The sequence below is a fragment of the Osmerus eperlanus genome, chromosome 15 (genome assembly GCF_963692335.1).
Source record: "Osmerus eperlanus chromosome 15, fOsmEpe2.1, whole genome shotgun sequence".
Taxonomy (NCBI): Eukaryota; Metazoa; Chordata; class Actinopteri; order Osmeriformes; family Osmeridae; genus Osmerus; species Osmerus eperlanus.
This window is the reverse complement of record NC_085032.1, coordinates 2621840-2640711: the sequence shown is the minus strand read 5'-3', so window position 1 is coordinate 2640711 and position 18872 is coordinate 2621840. Positions and strand designations below refer to the sequence as shown.

Below are 18872 nucleotides of genomic sequence, written 5' to 3'. Positions count from 1 at the left end.
AGACAGATCATCGTCCTCTCGTATCAATCATCAAGAAAAACCTCAATGAGATGTCACCGAGGATTCAGCGGCTCATCATGAAACTGCAACGGTATGATTTTGAGCTTATATATACGCCAGGCAAGCACCTAGTGCTGGCAGATGCGCTATCACGAGCGCCAGAGATGAGTACTGCAAGCTCTACAGAAGAAGAGATTGAGAATCACGTCAACATGATCGTTGAGTCGCTACCTGTATCCTGCAAAAAAGCAAAAGAGATAAGTGACGAAACAGTCAAAGACAAGGAGCTACAGACAGTGATGGAAAACATTCACAATGGCTGGCCCAAGGGGTCCTCTACAAAATATTATCACATTAGATCAGACCTAAGTGTGGCAAATGGATTGTCATTCCACACAGCCTGAGGCCAGAGATACTTCGTAGGCTACACGAGGGACACCTTGGCATTGAGAAATGTAAAAGGAGTGCCAGGAATGCCGTGTATTGGCCTGGAATCAATAAGGAAATTGAAAACATGATAGGAAAATGTGAAACATGTAACAACTAGAGAGGGTACAATTTCTGGGGAAATTGTAGGGTGTGCTTGCTTGCGTCGGTTGCACAGGGGTCCGTTTTTGAATGACATTTTTACAACTGATTTCTGTATATTTGATATGAAAATGCATACTTTTTATTTATAAAGATTAAATAGATTTAAAAGCATTTTTTTTTTGCTGCTCATTTACAACTGAAAATACGAGTGAAGTGTAGAATGAAATAGATGTCTTCTCATTTCCCCTGCAAGAGCCTCATCGTTGAATCAAAACGAATAAATTTGGCAGACCGGTGTAAAAATTGACCTAATCTCTATGTCATTTTAAGTTTTTCCCTTCTCGTGATATTTTCAGGCATGTAGCCTACTCATTGCATTCATTCATTAATAAAGAACCCCTTTGAAGATTATTCTACGACGTTACCCGGCAGTAGAAGATGGAATCGCGATTCAAACAGTACCATCTGCTAACTGAAAATATGCCCCCCAAAACGTAAATAAGCTTGACATTTATTTAGTGGAAAATCGCTCATTCATAAAAAGCTCACTGGTAGCGATCATTGTCAGTAACAACGCAAAATGCGATATAGCCCTGTGTGGAGAAGCTGCCCCGGTAAATTGTACTACTACGGTACAGTACTAGACTACTGCTGTGTTCGTCTTGGTAGCGATTGCGTTGGTTGAATTGGATTTAACGTTCCGTTGTACGGTTTAGGCTGAAATAAATTATTTTCATGAACAGATTGACAACGTTTAGGCTGTGGCAATGAAGTTCAGGTTAGTAGTTAGATAGACTTTTGATTTAAGTAAGGGGAGTGCCGAACATGTTCTGTCGCCGTTTGACTTCCTAAACAGCTGTGTACTGTAGATGTTTTTGTAGTGTGTCTCGCGTAAGCTACAGCGTTGCAGTGAGCTACACTGGTTTGAAACCACAGGTAATGGTAATTTCACCAACAAATCGTTTACTAATGTCAGAATAAATCCTACAACGAAAATCTACATGTGAGGAATGTTTATTTTAACGATTTAAAACAGATACATCATAGACCACTGTAGTATGTGTTGCCCGGGCAACACAGGCTAATGTCATGATGCTAATACTTCAGTGAAATAGTAGACTACTGTTTCCGAAAGTAGATGTACTTCCTTAATAATATCAGCTTATACTGTACATTACACATCACAATTGTGTGTCATATCACAAAGTAAAATGAGTAAATAGTTATCACCCTAGCCTCTTTGCTTGTGGCGTTTCTGCAGCTGCCTTGCAGTAAAGCTATAGTTAGCCTAGCTATCCCCCAAGTTAACAGATGCGAAACGAATGTTCTGCCAAAGGTAGTCACGCGTGTTTTCGTGACGTTAGTGACGTAGTGCCGTTAGTAACGTCAGTGACTGTGGCTAGCAAATTAGTTAGCTTCACTTTTCGCCACAAAAACTTAACTTGAGCCTAAACCATGCAACGGAATGTAAATTCCAATAGAAGCAACTCAATCGCTACCAAGACGAAACTTTTGACACCTACGTTGTCTATGTAGGCCAAATATTGACTGAGTTTTAGGGGGGCAAAAAAAAATAAAATAAATAATAATAATATATATGTGAGAGAACAAAGGTTGTGCTCTCGCCGAAGGCTTGAGCACACCCAATTACCAGAGCAAACAGGCAAGGGAGCCTATGTTGATCCAGGATCTCCCCACAGCTCCTTGGGAGAAAGTTGGAACAGATTTGTTTCACTGTAATGGCAAAGACTATCTGCTAGTAATAGATTACTATTCAAACTTTCCTGAAGTTGCTCTGTTCACAAGTGCAACTTCCAGCAGTGTCATTACTCATGTCAAGTCCATGTTTGCCCGGCATGGGATACCAAAGGCTGTAGTGAGTGACAATGGTCCTTGTTATAACAGCAAGGAATGGCAACAGTTTGCAAGGCAATATGGATTTCACCATGTCACTTCAAGTCCACAGTATGCGCAAGCAAATGGCAAAGCTGAAAAGAGTGCATATCATCAAGCAGCTTCTCAAAAAAGCAGCAGACAGCAAGTCAGATCCGTATTTAGCTCTATTAAGCTACAGAACGGCCCCGCTTGAATGTGGTTTATCCCCAGCAGAACTGTTGATGAATCGCAAGTTGCGCACAACTCTACCTTGCTATACAGACATCAAGGGGAATGCGGAGCCACAGACAAAACTAGAGGTTATGAAATGGAAACAAAAACAGCGCTATGACAAGTCAACCAAAACCTTCAGACCACTTGCCAGGGATGATGTGGTGTGTATCCAAGACCAGGATGCGTGGAACCGGAAAGCTACTGTTCTTCAGGAGGTCGGACCATCATATGGTCCGACCTCCTGAAGAACATAGATCATATGAAGTAAGGACTGAGGAGGGTCACGTGCTCAGAAGGAACCGTCGCCACCTTCTAAGAACCGAAGAGTCTTTCAAAGAAACCGAATGTGAAGATGAAGATGGACCTGCTTCTGTGTCACGTGGAGGAACAGTGCCAGTCCTGGAATCAGTTGGCTGTGTACCTGATGTGGACACAAGTAAAGGTCAAGGTGTATAAGTTGTGAAAAAATTGTGAGTCTGGTTGTTCACAATCAGTTTCGTTTACATATGTTAAAGCATGTTTTTGTTCACTGCTTCAGGGAAAGGGGGATGTGTTGATATGCAATGTAATACTGGATGTGACCAGTAGAGGGGGCTATCCAGTGGTAGAACCTTGGTGGTGTTAGAAGAAGAATGGGTAGATTATGCGGGAGTGGGAGATAATAAAGTCAGGAGCACATGCCCATGTTAAACTTAAAACAAACCAAGTCTCATCCTTGATACACAAACAACACAGTAAAATTGCATGAAATTGCGCATGGTACATCAGAATGATGTCACCTTGAAGCCAATAAGGTTTGAAAAACCATCAGTCAAAATGATATTTGATGTATTGACACAAAGATATTGAGGCAATGTGTACATTTACATAAATACACCACTTTCAGACATTTTGTATTGCATTTCTCATTGCATTTCACCCTATATATAGACACATCTGCCCGGCCCGCACACTATCCCCATCCATGCTGTTTTCCCTCTCAAAGATCGCTTGAAAACCACAGCTATTGTCTCTCTTCTTGAGTAGATCTCTTTCCAGAACCTCAGTCAATCCACAATCAAGAATATCCTCATAGGCAACTTGGCTAGGGCATAGCCCACAATCAGCTCCTTGCGAGTACTGCTTGTAATAGTAAAGTAGCCGACCCTCTGTTCCCATTAAACTACACAACATGCACACTCAGGGTGACCAACAAGATTATATTAACTAACAAACATCTAACTGAACGAACACAACAACTGAAATCCCTCGCATGGCTGTTGTAACCTAACTATTTTCCACAAGTCTTTGCGTTTTTTGACATGCCGCATTGCATGCTGGGTACCCAAGAGTGGCACTCACCTCCATTCCTGCAAAATGCCTAGAGCAGTGGCGTCAAACCCTGCTCCTCTAGGGTCGCTGTCCTGCATGTTTTAGATGTTTCCCTGATCCAGCTCACCTGGTTTGAATGAATGGTTGTTATAACAACCCATTTAATTGAATCAGGTGAGCTGGATCAGGGAAACATCTAAAACATGCAGGACAGTGGCCCTCAAGGACCAGGGTTTGACACCCCTGGCCTAGAGAGACTAGTCATCAAATGTATTAAAGCGGCTATCCCACCATCACTTGATCCATATCAATTTGCATACAGGGAGAATAGATCAATTGAGGATGTCATTGCCATTGTGCTCCACACACTACTGGAGCACCTTGAGCAGAAGAACACCTATGCATGGCTCCTCTTTGTGGATTACACCATCCGGCCATTCAAACTCTGGGCCAAGTTAAATTATCTTTGACTAAACACCACACTGTGCAACTGGATTGTTGACTTTTTAACAAATCGCACGCAGAGGGTCAGAGTGGACAAGAACACGTCCTCCACAGTTTTCATTAACACTTGGACGCCCCAAGGGTGCGTGCTGAGCCCCCTGCTCTATACTCTGTACACACATGACTGCCTTGCCTCTTCCTCCTCCAATCTCATTGTCAAATTCGTCGACGACACCATGGTGCTTGGTCTCATTAACAACAACAATGAGACTGCCTATAGGAATGAGGTGCAACATCAGAATCAGAATGGGTTTTATTCGCAAAGAAAAGTTTGCACAGATAAGGAATTTGCTTTGGTGCAAACATTAAGGAAGGTGCAAACATTAAACATATAGGAATCTAAAATTTAAATATGAGGACTAACTATACTAAGGGTACATAACTAGCAATACTAAGTGGAATTAGTTTAAAATAAACTATACAATAAAATATAAGTTGCAGTAATTTACAATATAAAAATACAAAAAATACAAATATTACAAAAAATACAAATGGTACAAGATTGTATTGTGCAGTGCAAAAAGCAGTGTGTTTTAAGGGCATTGAGTCATGAAGTCAGTGTGAACCCTTGGCCTTGTTGAAGAGGCCAACAGCGGAAGGGAAGAAACGTTTTTGTGGCGTGTGGTATTGGTCCTGATGGACTGCAGCCTTCTGCCGGAGGGGAGTGACTGAAACAGGGAGTGACCAGGGTGGGAGGAGTCGGCCACAATCTTCCTCGCTCGCCTCAGGGTCCTCGAGGTGTGCAGGTCCTCGAGGGTAGGCAGATTGCAGCCAATCACCTTCTCAGCAGTGCGGATGATACAGCCTGCTCTTGTCCTTGGCAGTGGCAGCAGCGTACCAGATGGTGATGGAGGAGGTGAGGATGGACTCAATGATGGCTGTGTAGAAGTGCACCATCATTGTCTTTGGCAGGTTGAATTTCTTCAGCTGCCGTAGGAAGTACATCCTCTGTTGTGCTTTCTTGGTGAGGGAGCTGATGTTCAATTCCCACTTGAGGTCCTGGGAGAGGATAGTGCCCAGGAAGCGGAAGGACTCCACAGTGTTGACTGGGGAGTCACACAGGGTGATGGGGGTTAGTGGGGCTGTATTCTTCCTGAAGTCCACAACCATCTCTACTGTCTTAAGAGCATTGAGCTCTAGGTTGTTCTGGCTGCACCAGGTTGGCCGCTTCTGACCTATAATCAGACTCGTCTCCACCAGAGATCAGCCCAGTGAGGGTGGTGTCGTCCGCAAACTTCAGGAGTTTGACGGACGGATGACTAGAGGTGCAGCTGTTGGTGTACAGGGAGAAGAGCAGAGGAGAAAGGACGCAGCCCTGGGGTGATCCAGTGCTGATGGACCGGGAGTCAGAGACTTGTGTTCCCAGCTTAACGCACTGCTTCCTGTCATACAGGAAGTCTGTGATCCACCTGCAGGTGGAATCAGGCACGTTCATCTGGGAGAGCTTGTCCTGAAGCAGGGCGGGGATGATGGTATTGAAGGCAGAGCTGAAGTCCACAAACAGGATCCTGGCATAGGATGCTGGGGAGTCCAGGTGCTGTAGGGTGAAGTGGAGGGCCATGTTAACTGCATCGTCCACAGACCTGTTGGCTCTGTAGGCAAACTGCAGGGGGTCCAGTAGAGGGTCTGTGATGGATTTAAGGTGTGCCAGCACCAGGCGCTCGAAAGACTTCATTACCACAGAGGTCAGGGCGACGGGTCTGTAGTCATTATGTCCTGTTGGCCTTGGCTTTTTGGGCACAGGGATGATGGTGGAGGACTTGAGACAGGCTGGCACATGGCATATCTCAAGGGAGGTGTTAAAGATGTAGATAAACACCGGAGACAGCTGGTCATCGCAGTGCTTGAGGGTGGCTGGAGAGACAGAGTCCGGCCCAGCTGCTTTGCGGGGATTCTGCCTCTTGAAAATTCTGTTAACTTCACCCTCCTGAATGGAGAGTCGTCACTGTAGAGGGGGGAGGTGGGAGGCCTCCTGGGTGGGAAGGGGTAGTTCAGGACTGTCCAATTGTCTTTCAAATCTGCAGTAGAACTCATTCAGGTCGTTGGCCAGGCGGGAGTCGTTAGTGGAGTGGGGGGCTCTGGGCTTGAAGTTGGTAATCTGCCTGAGCCCTCTCCATACAGAAGCAGAGTCGTTTGCAGAGAATTGGTGTTTTAGTCTCTCCGAGTACAGTTGTTTAGCCTCCCTCACTGCCTTGCTAAACCTGTTCTTCGACTCCTTGAAACTGTCTCTGTCCCCACTCCTAAACGCGGCCTCTTTCGCTGACCTCAACCTTCTGAGTTTATCTGTAAACCAGGGTTTGTCATTGTTGTAGCTCACCCTGGTGCGTGTTGGTATACAGCAGTCCTCATAGAAGCTGATGTATGATGTCACAGCCTCTGTGAGCTCATCCAGACTATTGGTAGCAGTCGTGAACATGTCCCAGTCAGTGCAGTCCAAGCACGCCCGCAGACCCTCCATAGCTTCACTAGTCCACTGTTTCGATGTCCTCACAGCAGGCTTACAGCGCTTTAGCTTCTGCCTGTATGCAGAAATCAGGTGGACCATGGCGTGGTCAGAGTGACCCAGTGCTGCTCGGGGGACCGCATGGTATGCTTTGCTGATTGTAGAGTAGCAGTGATCCAAAGTGTTTCCTTCTCTGGTAGGGCATCGCCTAGCACAATAACCAAGGAATACGGATTTTCATGCTCCACACTCAGTATCTGGCTGGCGAGCACACATTGAGCCTCGTTGACGCTAGCCTGCGGAGGCATGTAGACGCCAACCAGAATGAATGATACAAACTCTCGTGGCGAGTAAAAAGATCTACAGTTAATAAAAAATTATTCCAGATCAGGAGAACAGTGCTGCAGAATCACTGTCACATCTTCACACCAGCCACCGTTAATGTAAAAACAAATACCACCACCTTTTGTTTTGTCAGAGAGCACAGGGTCACGATCCACTCTCAGCAGTTTGAAACCTGCTTGATTTAGCGCAGAGTCTGGGATCAGTTCACTCAGCCATGTCTCTGTAAAGCACAAAACGGAAGATGAATGAAAGTCTCTGTTTTTCCACACCAGTAGCTGAAGTTCATCAAGTTTGTTGCTCAGTGAACGCACGTTGGAGAGAAATATCCCCGGTAACGCTGTGCGTGCCCCACGCCGACGGAGTCGCACCAGTGCACCGGCTCGTTTGCCTCTCCTACGACGCTTCACTGCTAGGACAAAGCCGAGAGTGGCTTTGACTATAATTCCCACTAATTCTGCCACTGGAAGCAAAAAAGTGGGAAATAAATCCACAGGAGTTGTAGTCCTGATGTTTAGAAGTACTTCTCTTGTTAGAGAACCCCGGAAATCTTGGCAGAACACTGAATTAACAGACAAAACGAGACAAAAAAGAGCGCACCTAACGACCGAGGCAGCCTTCATCGGCGCCATCTTGGATCTCTAAGAATCTGTACGTTAAAACATCTGGCGTCATGGTGCCACTGCAATAACCTGGTCTTGAACATCAAAAAGACCAAGGAGATTATTGTAGATTTCCGCAAATTTGGACAAAATAACCATCGGACGCTCTCTGTTGGCACAGAGGAGGTAGAGAGGGTGCCCAACTTTAAGTTCCTGGGGGTGACCATGACTGAAGACCTGTCCTGGGGTACTCACACTGCCTTAGCTGTAGGAAAGGCCCAACAACACCTCTACTATCTGAGGAAACTGAGGAGCGCCAAAATCCCGAAACCACTGATGGCAAACTTTTACAACTGTGCCATCAGAAGCGTTTTAACGTACGGATTCTTAGTGTGGTTCTCCAGCTGCACTAAGGCTGAACAGAAGGCACTCCAACGGGTGGTAAAAACTGCGGGGAGAATCATTGGGACGACTCCCCCCGATATCAGTACCGTCTACGCCACCCGCTGTCTGAGGAGAGTGCACAACATCCTGCGGGACCGTCACCACCCAGCTCACTGTAGGGCTGTTTTGGCAGCCCCTTTGTCACTGGTCACCCAGACACTCGTCTGGGACAGTCGTTGATTTGCATGAATGCTAAAATGACAATCACACCTTTATGACACACCTCTGGAAAGGTGGTCTCAACAGTTGAAGAGGAAGGTGGACCGAGGAAGACTCTGAAATTATAATTAAAAGTTGTGTTTCTTGTAAATATAGTTCTAAACAGGTTTTAATGTCACATTTGACTGATCTTTTCAGTCAAATGACCGGTGTCCCCATTTTAGTCAGGTTTGGGTGTATATAGGAAGAAGTTTTTACCACTAACTTTGAGTTCTGTTTACGATACAGCTCCGGTGCGTTAGGCGCCTAGTCTTCAGTGTGAATCCCTTTGTTAACCATTGCTCTGAAGGTATGTTTTGTATTTGATGATATTTCATTATCATTGTATTGATTATCTTACTATTTAGATAATAAACTATTATTGTGCATTTGAAGTTACTTGTTCTCCTTGAAACGTCCCAACGTCCCACGTTGAAGGGAGTCAGGTGGCTGAGCGGTGAGGGAATCTGGCTAGTAATCCGAAGGTTGCCAGTTCGATTCCAGGCCGTGCCAACTGACGTTGTGTCCTTGGGCAAGGAACTTCACCCTACTTGCCTCGGGGGGAATGTCCCTGTACTTACTGTAAGTCGCTCTGGATAAGAGTGTCTGCTAAATGACTAAATGTAAATGTATCTATCACGCTACGGCGGTGAAAACTTTGATCTAGTCTGGTTGATGCGGCTAATACTGATTATAAACATAGACTTTTGAAGTAGGTTTTAACTTAAGGCCTCTGAGTCACTTACGGTGGATCTCCACGCTCCGAAGGAATTTACCGGAGCCTCTGAGTGATTGGTTTACATACTAGGTCTACTATGGTTAAAATCCATATTATAGGTATGATAAACGACTGATTAGTGAACACGCATACTTTAGGGTCGATGCTCTGATCAAGCAGACGATTTTTACCTACGCCAGAGTTTCATGTCATTAACTGTTTAGCGCTCAAGGTTACAGGTAACGCACTTGTGCACATTTCTAAAATTGGAGTCAGATATTAACGAGTCAATTATCTCCCTGAACATCTAACCAGAATTGAATTGGGTTTCCCAAGCCGGGGACAAACACCAAGCGTCTCCGGCCTTACGAGATCTTCTCCAACCTACATCACCATCTGTTCCACCTGCTGCCCTCAGGTAGAAGGTACAGGTCCATACGGGTCAGAACATCCAGACTGACCAACAGTCTGTATCCTCAGGCTGTGAGGCTTCTGAACAGTGCCCCCCCTCTCTGCCTCCCTCTCATGGACAGTAACCACACCCACCAATACAATAACAATGAACTGGACTTTGCATTGTTGCACAAATGACAAAATACTCCACATATCTTGACTGTACCGCCCTTGTTAATGTTCTTGTTAGGTCATCTATGCTGTTAAAGCCCTTCACGATGCTGCTAATGACTGAAGACTGTTACTGTTTAGAACACGTGTCTTGATTGTGCTAAGGTTTACACAGGGGTTATTTATGAGAAGTTTATTGGAGGGATATTGCACCTTTGCATTGCACTTTTTATGTCAAAACTATGCAGTGTTTGAATGCTCTAAACAGAATTTTGTTGTTTTTCTATGACAATGACAAATAAATATTGAATTGCGCTGACGCTGATTATCTAGCTGTGCTCTGACTGTGTGATATGACCAGAGGTGTCAAAAGTATTCACATTCATTACTCAAGTAGAAGTATAGATACTAGGGTTTAAAAATACTTCTGTAGAAGTTGAAGTATCAATTCAAGCTTTTTACTCAAGTAAAAGTATAAAAGTACTGGTTTCAAAACGACTTAAAGTATAAAAGTAAAAGTAGCAAGGGGAAAAAATGCCATTAAGGACAAAAGCTTAGGCACAGGGGTCTATAATGCACGACCCCACCTCCCCCCAAAAAAACATTTTTCCAAAGGCCATAATGACTTGTTATATTGAAATGTTAATGTTGAAAAATGTGGGCTGCACCAGTTTATGCCCATTGAAAATGAACGCATTTTAGTACAATGCAAATACATTAAAGAACCATATATGTGTAGCCTACTACTAAGCATTAACATGTGTTTCATGGAGCGGAAGATATGATGACTAGTTGCCTATAAGTATTGTAATGCTGCAAAAAGTCAAACTTCAGAGGCATGTTATCAATAGCCTTTATTCAAATTAGACGGCGAGTTTGTGAAAGCCATTAGCTCGTGGTAGCCTACTTGGGTGGGCAGAGCTTGTTTTTGCATCCAAACATGTCGAAAAATTCTTCCAGGTACGGCCAGGGATGTAGAAGGGTTGGCTATCTTCCTAGCTACCAACCTCCTCGCTGGTGCTTGGTTCGGACATTTTGCTCGAGTTCTCTTGAGTCTCTGCCACGGACATCTTCGTAGGCTACATACATCTGCTATTTCCTTGCTGGAGTTTGACGTGATTTTGTGTCATGTGCAGGTGATGGATCACGTATAAACCAATAGGGTGTCGGAATGGTATATGTTTATACTTCTCATCCAACCAAAATCAAATTCACTCTATCCGGATGCAGATTTTTAAAATGTAAAGAGTAGAAAGTACAGATAACTGCGTGAAAATGTAAGGAGTAGAAGTAGAAAGTCGGCTGAAAAATAATTACTTCAGTAAAGTATAGATACCCAAAATTTCTACTTAAGTAAGGTAACGAAGTATTTGTACTTCGTTACTTGACACCTCTGGATATGACGAGATGCTAGTCACGCGCTAAGGTCTCGGAGTCCCCTGCATTAACAAGTTCTGCCGGATAAGCAAGCTATTTTTACTAATGTTTTGTTAGCGATTGAATGGTAATGCAAGCTAGCTAAAAACAATGTTAGTTAGCTTGGCTAAACTGGTTTTCATAGCAACAGAAATCTACAAATCAGATCAGTCGAACTTTATTCAGAAAGGGGGGGATGGCGGGAACATTAAAAGTGCAGGGTACAGTAAAAATGAAATGGAACACTTCTTTCTGCCTTGAAGCTGCGTGCGCATCATCATCAAGACCCCATCTATATGTTGTTGTGGTAGAATTCTAGTGGCACTGTGTAGATTTGAATAGTCAAGAGATGGCGGTTTCAATATAATTTATTTAGCTTGTACAAATTAAGAATTAACAAAGTACTTTGTGATCAGTCATAACGAAGGGGGTGCTAGCCACAGATCGTTCGCAAGAGTGATGAAGAACAACCCTAAAACCCTGCCTTATATAAACTTAGAACAAATGGTTCTTCTGATGGTCAATCCATCAATATGGCGGTCTCTGTGATTGGTCAGCACTGCTCAGTGACAGTTTGACTCCATACCAAGTGTCCCACAGTTCTTTGATGTGGCATCTCTCCCCAAACCAGTAGATACTAAAGCCACAGGAGTTCACCAGTCAAATGGTCAACTGTACTTTGTGTGGACATCTTCAAACAAGTATTTAATTAACACCACTCATGCAACAGGAAGGGTCAGAGCAGCTTGATCAGTTCATCTATCTTAAACTACTCCCTCAGATCACAATAACAATACAATTGAATCCACATTGTCTCCAGACCAGCTGTCTCATCCTCCCCAGGTGTCATAAACTGCAAATGGCATCTCTACCAAATGGAGTTGATTCAACATTCATTGTATCAAGCTTCTCAACCAACTTTAAACTTCTCTTAAAACACTGTATTGTACATTTTCACCACAATTCCTCTCTTTTTTTGTTTTACAATACCATAAACCCAAACAGTTAATCAAGAAAAATAAAATTCAAACATTAACATAAGGAATGCTAGTCCCAAGACAAAACCCATTGTACCCCGTATACCACAAAGTCCAGGTTGTCGGAACGGATGCCATGATTGTGCATCCGTAGTGACCATCTTCAGTTGGATGTAGGCAAACTTCTTTCAGTCAGTGTAGTCGAGTCGAACCAATTGCAAACGACGATCAAATTGCTCAGGGCAACTTTCAACGACACTGCACTTTGCGTACAGCTCGGAAATTTCCTTTGTACTACGCAGAACGCGTATCCTCTGTTTCCGTCTCCAGACAAGGTGCACGCTTACAATGGTTAGCGTGTATCCACGTTGCTCTTCCCTCTGATCTTAACTGCCGGATTAGTCGTCAGGAGAATCTGGTATGGCCCCGTCCACCTTGGGTTTTACGAGGTGTTTCAGGTCCTTCACCACGATCCAGTCCCCTGGTATCAAATCATGCAGCGGTCCAGTCATAGGAATAGCCTCCTTCACCTGCCTGTGAATCTCACACAAAGTAGACTCCAAAAGGTTGCACAGTGATAAACAAGCACATTCTCACAGAAGTCAGTTAAAGGTAACTGACTTCTTGTCGTCTGACTTAATTTTCAAGGTTCTGTTCTCTCATTCAACTGAAGTGATTAACACAATGTTGACTCCTATCAACACCAGAATAACTTCCTTAAACAAGTGTGACCCATTATCATTACATACCCTCAAAGAAAAATCCCATCGAAGAATAATCTAAATTAACAAAACTTGACCACTGAGCCCCTGAGAAGTCTAAAACTTCTTTCCATCCAACAATCATTAAAACAGTATCACTTCTCCAAAAATTTTACTCTACAAAATCCATCTATCAATACTCAAATAGTTTCTCTAACCTTAACTGTGAAGCTTATCGTGTTTAAATTCCTTTTCTCATAATACTTGTCCCACATATGAAGCACTAACAAAATATGACTATGCATCCATTACAAATCCTCTTGTATGTTAACATTAATGCATTCTTGATATCACACCAACTGTAGAGGCATGATCTTTCCATATGTTAACTGAGCAAAATCTCAATATACATGTTTTATGCAGACCATACAACCTCCATTTTTTATTCTCATATCCTTCCTTTTTCCAAAACGCATTTTCTTGTGGATTAGTCCAAGTTCGAATCTCCATTCCACCATTCCTTTCTCCATCTGTCCGCTGTATTCTGTAATTCTTATCAAATATACTCAAACAAAAACAAAATTCTCACTCTGGGTTAAATACAGTCCAATATTTTCAACTCAGCAATATTATATCAAACCCTTACAGTCCTACCACAAATCCAAACTACAGAAGCTAAATAAAACCATAAACCCCCATAGTCACTTTCTGTTTGGATCAGTCAGTCATAAATTCCTAAACGTCATCTCTTCCTCTCTAAGAAGCCTGCGTTTCCCTTAAAGAATCTGTAACAAATGTTGTATCAAGGTCACACAACAATTTTCCTCAAAAGAGTCCTGTAAGCCCAAATTTGTCAAGTTAGGCTCATCCGGACATAGCAACATCATCTCATCACTTCCTGTAAACATGTCAACATCAAAAACGTATTCTAGTTAGTTCATCAATGCATGCAGGCAATCTAGAAACTTCTCCAGCTAGTATCAGCACTAGCATTTTCCCTGTGGAATAATCATCATTGTTAGAGTGAGCCCCACATTTGCATAGAGCAAGTTGTGTCCCAGATGAAACTAAGAAACTTCCCATGTTTCCATCTTTCCCAAAATCATATATAACACCAATGATGTATTTAACTATCAGTAAATATTTTAACTCTTTTCCATTTTATGAATTAACAACCTTTTGAACCAATTTGTATAGAATAAAACTATTTTAGAAAACAACCAAATTACCCCATCTTTTAGTCTCTTATTATCTTTCCTTAAAACCTTTAGGAACAGTTCAAATGAATACCTTTATATTTCAGATTCCCTTTTTATTTTTCTGTATTTAGATTTACCAAATCAAATCTCTCTTTTTCCAAGACATGAGGAAAACTATCATCACTACCCCAAACCAGAATTTAATCTGTATGATTCCAAAATGAAACATAGACTGCTAACAATCGCTAACATCCGGATTTCTTTCTAGGGACAATTCTACCCTCTTACAACATGTAAAACAATTACCCATTGTTATATTTACAACAGAACCTCGATATTTACAATTCTATCAAATATTAGTACTATTTTAATTTCAATAATTTATCTCACCAACATTCTCCATCCATACATTGCTAATGTAACACACCGTGGACGTGCTCTCAGAACAGACTAAATGATATGCGTTGCTCTCCGTTTCTTTGCCAACGGGAGTTTCCTATACAACATTGGCGATGCAGAACATCTTGGAAAAGCAACAGTCTGCCGAGCCATAAGAAAAGTGGCCCTGGCACTGAAAGGCCTACTGCAGACCTACGTAGTCTTTCCTGGGCAAAAACCTCTAAGGACCATCAAAGAGGAATTTCACATGATTTCTGGTGACTGATGTAGCACACATTAAGTCAATGAAGAAATTTGAAATCATGTGAATGACAATGTTGCAATCTCAGACTGGGATGAGTAAATCCTTTCCATTTTGCAGGATTTCCCAATGTGATTGGCTGCATTGATGGCACCCACATCCCCATCATAGCTCCATCCATTAATGAAGGAGACTATGTGAATAGGAAGTCATTCCACAGCATTAATGTGCAGGTAGATTTACTGTCTTACAATAATAAAGACTACAGCACAACTTTAAAATATTGCAGCTAATATCTCTTCTCTGCACTGGCAAGATTATATGTGATGCAGCACATTTGATCTCAAATGTGGAGGCCAAATGGCCTGGCTCGGTACATGACTCAAGGATATATCGCGAGTCTACCCTGAGCAACAGAGTTGCAAATGGTAAGTTAAGCTTTGAACAAATAACATTCCCTTGTCTGCCTCTTCTACCACACTCACAATGTACCCACTATATACTTACAGGAGAGTTTCATGGCCACCTGCTTGGTGACAGAGGGTACCCATGCCAGCCCACTCTGATGACCCCTTACCATGACCCTGAGCCGGGTACTCAGCAGTGGTACAATGTGGCCCACTGCAGGACTAGAGCCCGGGTGGAGATGACCATAGGCATTCTCAAAGCCCGGTTCCAGTGCCTACGTAGACTGAGGGTAAAACCAGAGAGGGCATGTGATATTATTGTGGCATGTGTTGTTCTTCATAATATTGCCACTATTAGAGGAGAGAAACACCCTGCCGTACAAAACGACCCTGAGGATGACCATCCCCTCCAACCTGCAGATGTCCAAAATGGGAGAGAAGTCAGAGACATACTGTGCCGCACACACTTCCACCAACCCTGACACTGAAATAAACACAAATCATTACCATTTCATTTTGTCTTCTTTATTGCCTACAAATAGAAATGCAACAATTAATATTAATATATTGTTCTGACAATTAACACTCACTCACCTGTGACCATGCACCCACCTGCAGCTGGTGTTCTAGCAATTCAATTTCTAGATCCGTCTTCTTTATCTTCCGCCCCAAATACACCATCTCTTGGTCAGTTTTCTCCATTTGTTTTAACAAATGGAGTTTGTACAAGTCCTTAACTGGTAACTGGGAATACATTAGGATGACATTAAATCCCAGTTCTACACACAGAATTCACCTGCCATTTACTGAACATCTCACTGTCTGTAGCTGTGCTTTGGAGGTTGATGGACCCCTCTCCTGGCAAGGCTCATCCATGCTCTGTTCAACAGGATCAGACTGTGCATTTAGTTTTTACATTCATTACTCTCATCACTTCAGTGTACATTTTAAACTGACAATTACACCCAAGACTGTAAATAAAGTACATGGAGAGAGAACTATCATATATGTAGCTACCATATATGTAGGCCTCTCTGCAACCCTGTCTGTGGCAGCAGTCAATGTGTCCTCATCATCATCATCATCATCATCATCCTGTGATGAAAGGTATTGTTTCAGGATAGTCACCACTACTATGCATAATGGAGTATTGAGTGGCCTACTTACAAGTGGTACAGTTGTGCAAAGGCTTGCAGGAGGCTCAACCACTCGGATTACACCATCAGTGACTAGAAGTGGACCAGAGTGGAAAATGAAAACACATTCACACACATACTCGCACATACTTACATCTTATGTAGGCACTTGTGTCCTGTGGGGTGATTGGCTCTGATGAGCTTCCTCCAGGGATGCCTTCAGCCACTGGACGGCCAATGTTGTGGCTCAGAGCCAGCTCTTCTGCAGAGGTCAGAGGTGCTGGTGGTGGCCCTCCACCCGTTTTGCGTGCCTCTGCCTTCTTTCTATTTGCTGAATTGAACTCAGTGTTAATTTAAGCAAGATATCAGGCGACAGGACATTGTGTGTTTCCGCCACTACAGGATAAAATAGGCAATGAGGAGATTCACTTTGTAAATCAAATCAAATCCAATTTATTTGTATAGCCCTTTTTACACGCAAGCATGTCACAGAGGGCTTCACATATGCCCATAGAACTGCCCCTCAACCAACCTAAACCCTCAAGGAAGACAAGGAAAAACTCCCAAAAAACTCTCAACAGGAGAAAAAAAATGGAAGAAACCTTGGGAGGAGCAATTCAGAGAGGGATCCCCTCCTCCAGAGACGGTTGGTGGGAGAGAGGAGCAGAACACAGGCTAAACATAGTCATACAGTGTCGATGGGTTTTTAAAACACCAAAATCCATTATTTGTATGTCAATAATGATACCAAAGTGATGGAAGCTACAATAATGAACCTATAGGCCAAAAGGCTAAATATGCCTTACCTGTTTGTATTACGTTTTTATATTTCATTTTCAGTTGTTGCCAAGTGCGCTTCACGCCTGTGGGATTGCACCTATATGAACATTGTATTTGATTAAAGTACAATTCCAACACTTTTTCACCTGTAATATTAACGGACATTAAATGTTCGATTTATGGACTAAATTCAAACTTACGCATTGACTCGATCAGCAATTCTTTCCCACGCCAATTGTTTGTCCTTCGCAGCTACAGCCGTATTATTTTTTTCCGAAATATGTGCTCGGACTCACCATACGCACGGATTAAAATTTCCAATTCCATTGCGGTGAAATAGGAAGCCCTTTTTTTTGTCGCCTTTTTCCATGGTGAATCCTAGTATCGGAGCTCCATAGATGTTGGCTTTTAGTAGAACTCGTGCACGCGCTAAACTCAGAGTTGACGTACTCTGAGTCGAATTAACTAATTCATATCAGGTGTTCTGGAACCGAATTTTCGGAGTTTCCCATGTTAGAGTAACTCAACTCTGAGTTCAGGGTTAATCTCAGAGTTTGTTAAACCCGCTACCTGGAATACCCCCCAGATCAAGACCCATCTAACAGGCACACAATACCCAAACCCAAATATTGTAATTCATGTAATTATTCAATATTGAATCAAACCACTATAACCACTCCTGACTTGTTTCAGTTTTTTGTATTCAAATAATGATGCCTACACATTTAAGTAATTGTAGGCCTATAAATGCTATTATTGTATGTTCTAAAAGTAACAACAAATAAATCAAAAATAACAATTGTTAAATATAGCTGCAAGCAGCGATGCGGGTTCCTCCGCAAAATGGAAAAATAAAAATGTACATTGTAGAAGATCAAGAGTTGGACAACAAGAGAGCAAAATTACTTCATGTTGACCAACGACAACAGGCTGAGTGGAGATTCAAACTCAAGAGCATGAGGTTGCAAGTCAGCCTCTCTGCTACACATCAACTGTTGAGAGTTTATGAATAGCCATATTGTACTTTTCCTATAAAAATGGGACAACGGATTGACTGGGTTGCTGCTGTAAAGAATAGCTTACTCATAGTTTTTAAAAAGGTTGTTTGGGGTGCCATAACTTGTCATGGAATGGAATTTCAAATCATGCCTAGCATCAGTGGCGATGTGTCCTGGCTTAGGTTACTGAAATTAATTTGCACAACAGGAAAGGGATCCACCTGAACAATCAATTTACTTCATTAGAGCTAACTCGGTTGTGAATCTGACACTACCATGCCAGACTACAAGTAGCTAGCTACTGTGGTGAACCTGGCTTGTTTTGCAGTGGTTTACACAGTCTCGCTAAACAGATGATCGGAGTGTTGTGATTGCTATGCAGATTGCTAAACACGCATTGCTATGTTTTACAACCGGAGGATTTATCGGGAGACTAGAAACCGTTTGCCTATTAGGTTTGAACCATCCTTCAAAAATACATTTGATTTAGTGACACAAACATATTTAGGCAATTTACTAGCCTGGGTGCCAGCCGAACTTAGCTCCGCCCACAAATAATTTTGGTCGGGAAGTTGGGTCTGGGGTCGCTCGGTTGGGGGAAAACTATGTCCGAACAAGAGCTGTTCGGACCAATAAAATTGTCAGGGCGGCTTTATACGATGATGGACAGATGATCAACAGTAACGTAATCAACCACGTCACCAAAGAGCGCTTGGGTTGAATTCTTTTTCAACAAACAACATACTACGTTGCTCTGATTGGTTGTAGATCTATCCAATTGAGCAAAGAGGCATTTTTTTTCCAGGTTCGGTTGAAACACGCCCCATACTCACAGCCCAACGGAGAGTTTTC

The 18872-nt window shown here is 42.7% G+C and overlaps 2 long non-coding RNA genes across 3 annotated transcripts; one reads left to right on the top strand and one right to left on the bottom strand.

Annotated features, from left to right (window-relative positions):
* The first annotated feature begins 14752 nt into the window (after positions 1-14752).
* Positions 14753-15293, top strand: LOC134035278 (uncharacterized). 2 transcript variants are annotated; one of them, XR_009932335.1, is made up of 3 exons: positions 14753-14932; positions 15032-15127; positions 15209-15293. It is a non-coding gene; the product is annotated as an uncharacterized LOC134035278 (long non-coding RNA). The 2 variants fall into 2 exon arrangements; XR_009932334.1 differs by having other exon boundaries at positions 15016-15127.
* Positions 15294-15610: 317 nt separating this feature from the next.
* On the bottom strand, positions 15611-16634 carry LOC134035263 (uncharacterized). The gene is made up of 3 exons (XR_009932331.1): positions 16274-16634; positions 16124-16201; positions 15611-15985 (listed from the first exon to the last, which is right to left on the bottom strand). It is a non-coding gene; the product is annotated as an uncharacterized LOC134035263 (long non-coding RNA).
* Between the last annotated feature and the right edge of the window lie 2238 nt (positions 16635-18872).